Source organism: Rhinopithecus bieti, unplaced genomic scaffold, assembly GCF_001698545.2.
Source record: "Rhinopithecus bieti isolate Rb0 unplaced genomic scaffold, ASM169854v2 scaffold_23748, whole genome shotgun sequence".
NCBI lineage: Eukaryota > Metazoa > Chordata > Mammalia > Primates > Cercopithecidae > Rhinopithecus > Rhinopithecus bieti.
Genome location: NW_016811596.1, coordinates 3305797 through 3315536, shown reverse-complemented (window position 1 = coordinate 3315536; position 9740 = coordinate 3305797).

Here is a 9740-nt window from a genome sequence, read left to right as displayed (position 1 = left end):
GCTAACAGCCACTGGCTGAGTCTCCATAGAATACCTGGTAGTGTGTGTGATGTGTGAAAACAAAAGAGACACCTGTACTCTGCCTCAACTTTGTTTGTTTTTTTTTGTTTTGTTTGTTTGTTTGTGAGACAAGGGTCTCACACCTTTTGTTGCCCAGGGTGGCCTTGAACTCCAGGGCTCAAGGAGTCTTCCTGCTTCAGCCTGTGGAGTAGCTGGGATTATAGGCAGGAGCCACCACACTAAGTTTCTCTGCCTCAACTCTGAGTAAGAGAGCACTTCACATCCAGTAGACATAAAAGCATTCTGCACCTTGAGGTAAGCAAGAAAACAAATAAGCAGGGCCATAACCTCTAGTTCTAGTTTCCAAAATAAATAAAACCTTCAAATCTCCTCCATAAATTACTGACTCATGCAAACAACTGCATCTCTGACTTTGCCAATGGCAATCTCTGAAGGTGGGTAATAATCTTTGAGGATATGAGAACCATATGCAAAAAAAAAAAAAATCTGACAGGTTGTGGTGGCTTATGCCTATAATCCCAGCACTTTGGGAGGCTGAGGCAGGAGGATCACTTGAGGCCAGGAGTTTGAGACCAGCCTGGCCAAAATAGCAAAACCCCAAAATACAAAAACAATTAGGTGGGCATGGTGGTGCATGCCTATAATCCCAGTTACTCAGGAGGCTGAAGCATGAGAATCCCTTGAACCTGGCAGGCGGAGGTTGCAGTGAGCCAAGATGACACCACTGCACCCCAGCCTGGGCAACAGAGTAAGACTCTGTCTCAAAGAATTAAAAATTTTTTTTAAAAAATCCTACCATGAACAGATAAACAGTAAGTCTAGTGACTTTGGGAATCTAATTTGTTTCTCTTTCAGTAGATTGTATCTTTTATTCCCGTTTTTCTAAGGTGTAGCCTCCCAAACAAACCTTTGGCAAGCAAGTAAACTACTCCTTTGTCTTGGAGTCTTCCTTTTGCGACTGAATGAACTTTTAGAACTTTTAGACCTTTTAGAAGTTTTAGAGTTTTAGAGTTCAGGCATGGTTCTGCTGCATCAAAACCGTGTGAACTTGGTTAGGTCTTATTAAACCTTTTCTCTGTCTGAAAATATGAATAATAATACTTCTGCTTCCCACCACACAAGGAATATGATGTTTGTTTTAAAAAAAGCACAGAACACTTTATTTAAAAGTTGTTGTTATTGTTGTTGTTGTTGTTGTTTTTTTTTTTTTTTTTTTTTTTTTTTATTGAGACGGAGTCTCGCTCTGTCGCCCAGGCTGGAGTGCAGTGGCCAGATCTCAGCTCACTGCAAGCTCCGCCTCCCGGGTTCACGCCATTCTCCTGCCTCAGCCTCCGGAGTAGCTGGGACCACAGGCGCCCGCCACCTTGCCCGGCTAGCTTTTGTATTTTAGTAGAGACGGGGTTTCACCATGTTAGCCAGGATGGTCTCGATCTCCTGACCTCGTGATCCGCCCGTCTCGGCCTCCCAAAGTGCTGGGATTACAGGCTTGAGCCACCGCGCCCGGCTTGTTGTTGTTTTAGTCTATTTTCTGTTATTGAATCTGTCACCCACTGAGTAATTTATAAAGAAAAGAAATTTATTCTCACAGTTCTGGAGGCTGAGAAGTCTAAAAACATGGTGCCATCATCTGATGAGAGTCATCCCATGGTGGAAGGACAGAAAGTGCAAGCAAACTGGTGAGGCAGAGAGAAGAAATTGGGCAAAACTCACTTTTATTATAAACCCAGTCTCGTGATAACTAACCTACCCCTGCAATCACAGCAGCAGTAATCCATTCATGATGGATTTGCCATCACCCAATCACCTCTTTTCTTTTCTTTTCCTTTTTTTTGAGATGGAGTCTCGCTGTGTCACACAGGCTGTAGTGCAGTGGTGTGATCTTGGCTCACTGCAACCTCTGCCTCCCAAGTTCAAGCAATTCTCATGGCTCAGCCTCCTGAGTAGCTGGGATTACAGGCACCTGCCACCACACCTAGTTAATTTTTGTATTTTCAGTAGAAATGGGGTTTCACCATATTGGCTGGAGTTGGCTGGTCTTGAACTACTTACCTCAAGTCATCTTCCTGCCTCAGCCTCCCAAAGTGCTGGGATTACAGATGTGAACCACTGCTCCTGGCCCTAATCACTTCTTCTTCTTCTTCTTCTTTTTTTTTTTTTAAAGATGGAGTTTTGCTCTTGTTGCCTAGGCTAGAGTGCAATGGCACAATCTTGGCTCACTGCAGCCTCCATCTCCTGGGTTCAAGCAATTCTCCTGCCTCAGCCTCCCAAGTAGCTGGAATTATAGGTGCCCACCCCTACACCTGGCTAATTTTTTGTATTTTTAGTAGAGACAGGGTTTCGCCATGTTGACCAGATTGGTCTCGAACTCCTGACATCAGGTTAACCACCAGCCTCAGCCTCCCAAAGTGCTGGGATTACAGCATGCCCAACCCCTAATCACCTCTTAAAGACCCCACATCGGTTAAAACTCAACATGAGTTTGGGAGGGGACAAACATTCAAACCATAACAATGGTGTCCCAGAGTTCCAAATACCAAATTTGAATTAATTCCACTTTTAAAAAAGTTTTACTTTTAAAAAACTGTTTTACAGACAGGATCTCACTCTGTCACCCGGGCTGTTGTACAGTGGTACCATCATAGCTCACTGTAACCTCGGCCTTGTGGGCTCAAGCAATCCTCCTGCCTCAGCATCCACAGTAGCTAGGACTACAGAGGCAGCTACCATGCCTGGCTAGTATTTTAATTTTTTGTAGAGACAGTCTTGCTATGTTTCTCAGGCTAGTCTTGAACTCCTGCCTTGGTCTCCCCCAAAGCGTTGGGATTACAGATGTGAGCTACCTAATCTGGCCAAACAATAATTTGTAATTAAATTTAAATTAGGACCAGGAACAATGGCTCATACTTGTGATCTCAACACTTTGGGAGGCCGAAGTGGGAGAATCACTTGAGACTGGGAGTTCAAGACCAGTCTGGGCAACATAGCCAGATCCCCATCTGTACGAGAAAAAAAAAAGGTAAATTTAAACACACTTTAAACAGTAGAGAAACTAGTATTTGTGGTATTGCACATTTTTTGCAAGTTTCTTACTCATTGACTATCCAAAGGTTCATGTCATTTTGTTATAAGGGAAAGAAGAGAAAAGCCAACCTACTTAAGAACAGTTTAAGAGAAGCCAATCAGCTTAAGGAGAAAAAAAGGCCGGGCGCGGTGGCTCACACCTGTAATCCCAGCACTTTGGGAGGCCGAGGCAGGCGGATCACGAGGTCAGGAGATCGAGACCATCCTGGCTAACACGGTGAAACCCCATCTCTACTAAAATACAAAAAATTACCCGGGCGTGGCGGCGGGCGCCTGTAGTCCCAGCTACTCGGGAGGCTGAGGCAGGAGAATGGCATGAACCCGGGAGGCGGAGCTTGCAGTGAGCTGAGATCGCGCCACTGCACTCCAGCCCTGGGGAACAGAGCAAGACTCAGTCTCAAAAAAAAAAAAAAAAAAAAAAAAAAAAACCCTATAGTCTTATTATATATTTAACAGTCTTACTAAACCTTTGAACACATGATCTTGTTGATTCACAGAACCACCCCTAAGGCAGGTATATTGCCACCAGTTTACAGTTGAGAAGTTACTTGCTTAACATCACACCACTAGTGAGTACCAAGTCTGGACTGGCACTGAAACAAATACCTTGTATTTGAAATTAAAATGAACAGGATGATGTAAGTGTTGCTTTTATTGTACCTAGAACCATGTTGATTTGGGGATCTAGATGTCCCATATATCAATGAGGTAATAATTTTGTTTAGTTTCTACATGACAAGAGATAAATTATTCCTACCCTATCTCATTAGAATATATTGGCATTCTTGTGAGTACTTGTACTTTAATTATGAATTATTACATTATGTCAGATCTTTCTATCTCAGTCTTTGTCAGAGAGTGGCAACATAAATGACCACAGTTGTTTGACTTTCTCAAGTTATAAATTAACTTCCGGCAAACCAGTTTCTCTTAATAACCAATTAAGGAGCTGTCATTTATTATTTTATATGAGTATTTGAAGTCATTTTTGTTTTCAACATATATTGATTTTGATGTTAATGTTACACATTTTCATAAGCTTATTTATTTTTTTTTTTTTTTTTTTTTTTTGAGACAGAGTCTCACTCTGTTGCCGAGACTGGAGTGCAGTGGCCTGAGATCTTGGCTCATTACAACCTCTGCCTCCCAGGTTCAAGTGATTCTCCTGCCTTAGCCTCCCGAGTAGCTGGGACTACAGGCGCAGGCCACCACGTCCAGCTAATTTTTGTGTTTTTAGTAGAGATGGGGTTTCCCCATGTTGGCCAGGCTGGTCTCAAACTTCTGACCTCAGGTGATCTGCCTGCCTTGGCCTCTCAAACAAAGTGCTGGGATTATAGGTGTGAGCCACCGCGCCTGACCTGCTTATTTGTATTACTACCACTTCATTCTCCTTTCCCCTAAAATCTCATCCATTTTCAAGAATAGATGGATTTATAGAGGTAATTTTATACAAATGGAAGAAATGTTTTGTGTACAATTCTCATTACCATTCATTATAACTCCTTGTGTTTGATCATTTGGGACAGAAGCACCTATTAGGAAATGGTATACAATGATGCAGTTGATACCTTAACACCCATTAATCTCTTCAGTATAATACAGATTTTCCAGAAAATGAATTTCCTTATACTTGCTCAAAACTTAACTATTCTGGTTTGGTTCGGGGTTTTTGTCTGTTTGTTTGTTTGGTGGAAGAGGGAAGACAAGGTGAATCTCCCACAAATTTATGAGATCATCTTGAATCCGTATGGATTGTTACATAAATTTAACCAAACACTCCATAAAGCTACCTAGTACAGATGTATAGCCAGGTAAGCACATAGGAGAAAGGAAAAGGGAGAGGAAAGGGAAAAATACCAGAGGTAGAGCAAAGCACTGCAAGACCCAAGGGTTAGTAATAAACTAGAACCTTACTCTAAGTGATTGGACAAGTTGAAAAATAACACATAATCATTATCAGCTATTTAAAAAAAAATGAGGGTTTGAGGTAGAGTGAAGGTCGATTTGTCAACAGGAAGCTGTGGGCTCTGCACTTCTATTTATATAAACATTTGCTTTTTCCATCTTGGGTTCTGCCCAGAATTTGTCGTCTGACTGCTGCTTCTGGGTCTGCTTGACTGGTTTTTAGAGAAAAAAAGAAAGAAAGAAAGAAAGAAAACAAAACTGTGGCCACCTGTTCCTCTCCTTACCACAGTCTTAACAAGTCACTTTCCCTGATGTTTGGTTGGTGAAAATGTTCAAAGATACAAGGGCTTCCGTCTTTCTCAGAGTATTGCTTTTTTAATCAAGGCCTCCCTGCGCTGACAAAGCTACAAGGACAACCCTGCCTCTCCTCCACTGTGCTCCTGATGTCTTCCTGGTTTACCCTAAGTTTCCAGATCCCCCAGGACCCCTTGCCCACTTCTCAAATTTGCTTTGAATTTGGAATTTTACAATTTCCATCTTTTAGCTTCCTGGCTTCCCCACCCTGGTGTCAGCCTGTTGTCACTCTCTCATCTGGCTATCCCCTGGTCTGGTGCTCTTCCATCTTTGTTCCCACTTCTTTTAGGATTCCTTTCCTTCTTCACTGTGTTATAGCTGCTTCAGTACAAAAGGAAGAGGGATCTTAGAGGTGGCTTGTGCCTTCTCACCAGGTGTAAAGTGGTTGGTTAAACATCTAACTTTGGCCACAAGTACCCTGAAGCGGAGAAGGGAGGAGCTTGGGTTTAGCAACATATGCTGCTGTATATGTCATCAAAGTAAGACTCAGAAGTTGGGAAACCAGCTGCGGTTTGCACTCTCTGCCATCAGTCAAAACAATACTGAGAAAAAGTGTGCATAGAACTGTATTTAGTGAGTAGAAGACACACTCGAATTTTCAGAATGCGTTCATTTGAGGAGAAAGGAGAATTTTCTTGAATCATAAGCACGGAATATGGAAAAAGCCTCAGAATAGAATCAACTCCATTAGAGAAGGGAAAATAAAAGTGAATCTTTATGAATAGGTAGATGACGCTGCTATCTGTTCAGGATACCAGGAGGGCATTCAATATCTAACGATATTTTTACCAAATTCCTTAATTCTAACATTAAAGATCCATTATTTTGGTTTAAGAAATGGCTTTTCATTGAAAGCCATTGCTTAGCAAGGTTTTCGTTTGGGCTCACCAGGAAAAAAATACATTAACACCTTAATGAGGAAAGACTTTCTTCTGAATCTTCTTTTATTCTTTGAGACGGAGTTTCACTGTTGTTGCCCAGGCTGAAGTGCAGTACCACGATTTTGGCTCACTGCAACCTCCAACTCCCTGGTTCAAGCGATTGTCTTGCCTCAGCTGCCCGAGTAGCTGGGATTACAGGCACCTGCCACCATGCCTGGGTAATTTTTTTGTATCTNTTTTTGAGACAGAGTCTCACTCTGTTGCCGAGACTGGAGTGCAGTGGCCTGAGATCTTGGCTCATTACAACCTCTGCCTCCCAGGTTCAAGTGATTCTCCTGCCTTAGCCTCCCGAGTAGCTGGGACTACAGGCGCAGGCCACCACGTCCAGCTAATTTTGTGTTTTAGTAGAGATGGGGTTTCCCCATGTTGGCCAGGCTGGTCTCAAACTTCTGACCTCAGGTGATCTGCCTGCCTTGGCCTCTCAAACAAAGTGCTGGGATTATAGGTGTGAGCCACCGCGCCTGACCTGCTTATTTGTATTACTACCACTTCATTCTCCTTTCCCCTAAAATCTCATCCATTTTCAAGAATAGATGGATTTATAGAGGTAATTTTATACAAATGGAAGAAATGTTTTGTGTACAATTCTCATTACCATTCATTATAACTCCTTGTGTTTGATCATTTGGGACAGAAGCACCTATTAGGAAATGGTATACAATGATGCAGTTGATACCTTAACACCCATTAATCTCTTCAGTATAATACAGATTTTCCAGAAAATGAATTTCCTTATACTTGCTCAAAACTTAACTATTCTGGTTTGGTTCGGGGTTTTGTCTGTTTGTTTGTTTGGTGGAAGAGGGAAGACAAGGTGAATCTCCCACAAATTTATGAGATCATCTTGAATCCGTATGGATTGTTACATAAATTTAACCAAACACTCCATAAAGCTACCTAGTACAGATGTATAGCCAGGTAAGCACATAGGAGAAAGGAAAAGGGAGAGGAAAGGGAAAATACCAGAGGTAGAGCAAAGCACTGCAAGACCCAAGGGTTAGTAATAAACTAGAACCTTACTCTAAGTGATTGGACAAGTTGAAAATAACACATAATCATTATCAGCTATTTAAAAAAAAATGAGGGTTTGAGGTAGAGTGAAGGTCGATTTGTCAACAGGAAGCTGTGGGCTCTGCACTTCTATTTATATAAACATTTGCTTTTCCATCTTGGGTTCTGCCCAGAATTTGTCGTCTGACTGCTGCTTCTGGGTCTGCTTGACTGGTTTTAGAGAAAAAAAGAAAGAAAGAAAGAAAGAAAACAAAACTGTGGCCACCTGTTCCTCTCCTTACCACAGTCTTAACAAGTCACTTTCCCTGATGTTTGGTTGGTGAAAATGTTCAAAGATACAAGGGCTTCCGTCTTTCTCAGAGTATTGCTTTTTTAATCAAGGCCTCCCTGCGCTGACAAAGCTACAAGGACAACCCTGCCTCTCCTCCACTGTGCTCCTGATGTCTTCCTGGTTTACCCTAAGTTTCCAGATCCCCAGGACCCCTTGCCCACTTCTCAAATTTGCTTTGAATTTGGAATTTTACAATTTCCATCTTTTAGCTTCCTGGCTTCCCCACCCTGGTGTCAGCCTGTTGTCACTCTCTCATCTGGCTATCCCCTGGTCTGGTGCTCTTCCATCTTTGTTCCCACTTCTTTTAGGATTCCTTTCCTTCTTCACTGTGTTATAGCTGCTTCAGTACAAAAGGAAGAGGGATCTTAGAGGTGGCTTGTGCCTTCTCACCAGGTGTAAAGTGGTTGGTTAAACATCTAACTTTGGCCACAAGTACCCTGAAGCGGAGAAGGGAGGAGCTTGGGTTTAGCAACATATGCTGCTGTATATGTCATCAAAGTAAGACTCAGAAGTTGGGAAACCAGCTGCGGTTTGCACTCTCTGCCATCAGTCAAAACAATACTGAGAAAAGTGTGCATAGAACTGTATTTAGTGAGTAGAAGACACACTCGAATTTTCAGAATGCGTTCATTTGAGGAGAAAGGAGAATTTTCTTGAATCATAAGCACGGAATATGGAAAAGCCTCAGAATAGAATCAACTCCATTAGAGAAGGGAAAATAAAAGTGAATCTTTATGAATAGGTAGATGACGCTGCTATCTGTTCAGGATACCAGGAGGGCATTCAATATCTAACGATATTTTACCAAATTCCTTAATTCTAACATTAAAGATCCATTATTTTGGTTTAAGAAATGGCTTTTCATTGAAAGCCATTGCTTAGCAAGGTTTTCGTTTGGGCTCACCAGGAAAAAAATACATTAACACCTTAATGAGGAAAGACTTTCTTCTGAATCTTCTTTTATTCTTTGAGACGGAGTTTCACTGTTGTTGCCCAGGCTGAAGTGCAGTACCACGATTTTGGCTCACTGCAACCTCCAACTCCCTGGTTCAAGCGATTGTCTTGCCTCAGCTGCCCGAGTAGCTGGGATTACAGGCACCTGCCACCATGCCTGGGTAATTTTTTTGTATCTTTCTTAGAGACAGGGTTTTATCATGTTGGCCAGGCTGGTCTCGAACTCCTGACCTCCCTTGTAACAAAAGTTACCTTTGAACACATACTCTTGTTAATTCACAGAACCACCCCTAAGGCAGGTACTCCCTAATGCCTCGGCCTCCCAAAGTGCTGGGATTACAGGTGTGAGCTACCGCGCCCGATCCTGAATCTTTAAAAAAAAAAAAAAAAAAAAAAAAAAGACAGCGAGAAAAGGGTTTCCTAATTCTTGGAAACAAGATTATCAGGGACCTGAGATGGGATGGGGTAAACAACAACAACAACTAAGGGAGGTGATGGAATTTCTGCCAGTGGGGAGGGGAGGGAGGGAAGTAGCTGGGACCGAAAACAACCACCTGAAATTTGATCTGGGACCTTTCTCAGGGGAAAGTCAGAGGGGGAAATAAGACGTTATAAGGATGTGGAAAGAAAGCATGGAAAGCAGGTTACAAATTTGTTTTACATAGTAAGAAGAGTTTAAAAGTGTAGAGAACATAAGAACAATGAGAAATGGCAACATACAGGAATTTGATCATGTAGAAGAGAAGTGAGTACAGCATGAAACTTCACCGAGCAAGATTGTCAGACTTGCAGGGGACAGAAAAGAAAAAGGGGGCCACATTTGGAGGAGTATAAATACATTTGGAGTGTTGGGGAACTGATGGTAAAGTTATGGAGTGAAGGAAAGAATAGAGGATAGCAGAAGAGAGACATGTGAGCAATATTGTGCGCTATATATATATATATTTATACATTTTATATATATATAACATATATATGTATACATACTTCATATATAAAACATTTAGAGACAGGATCTTGCTCTGTCACCCAGGCTGGAGTGCAGTGGCACAATCATATTTGCAACCTCGAACTCAGGCCTGGGCTCATGCAATTCTCCTGCTTCAACCTCCTACTCAGCTGGGACTACAGGCTTGCCCCAG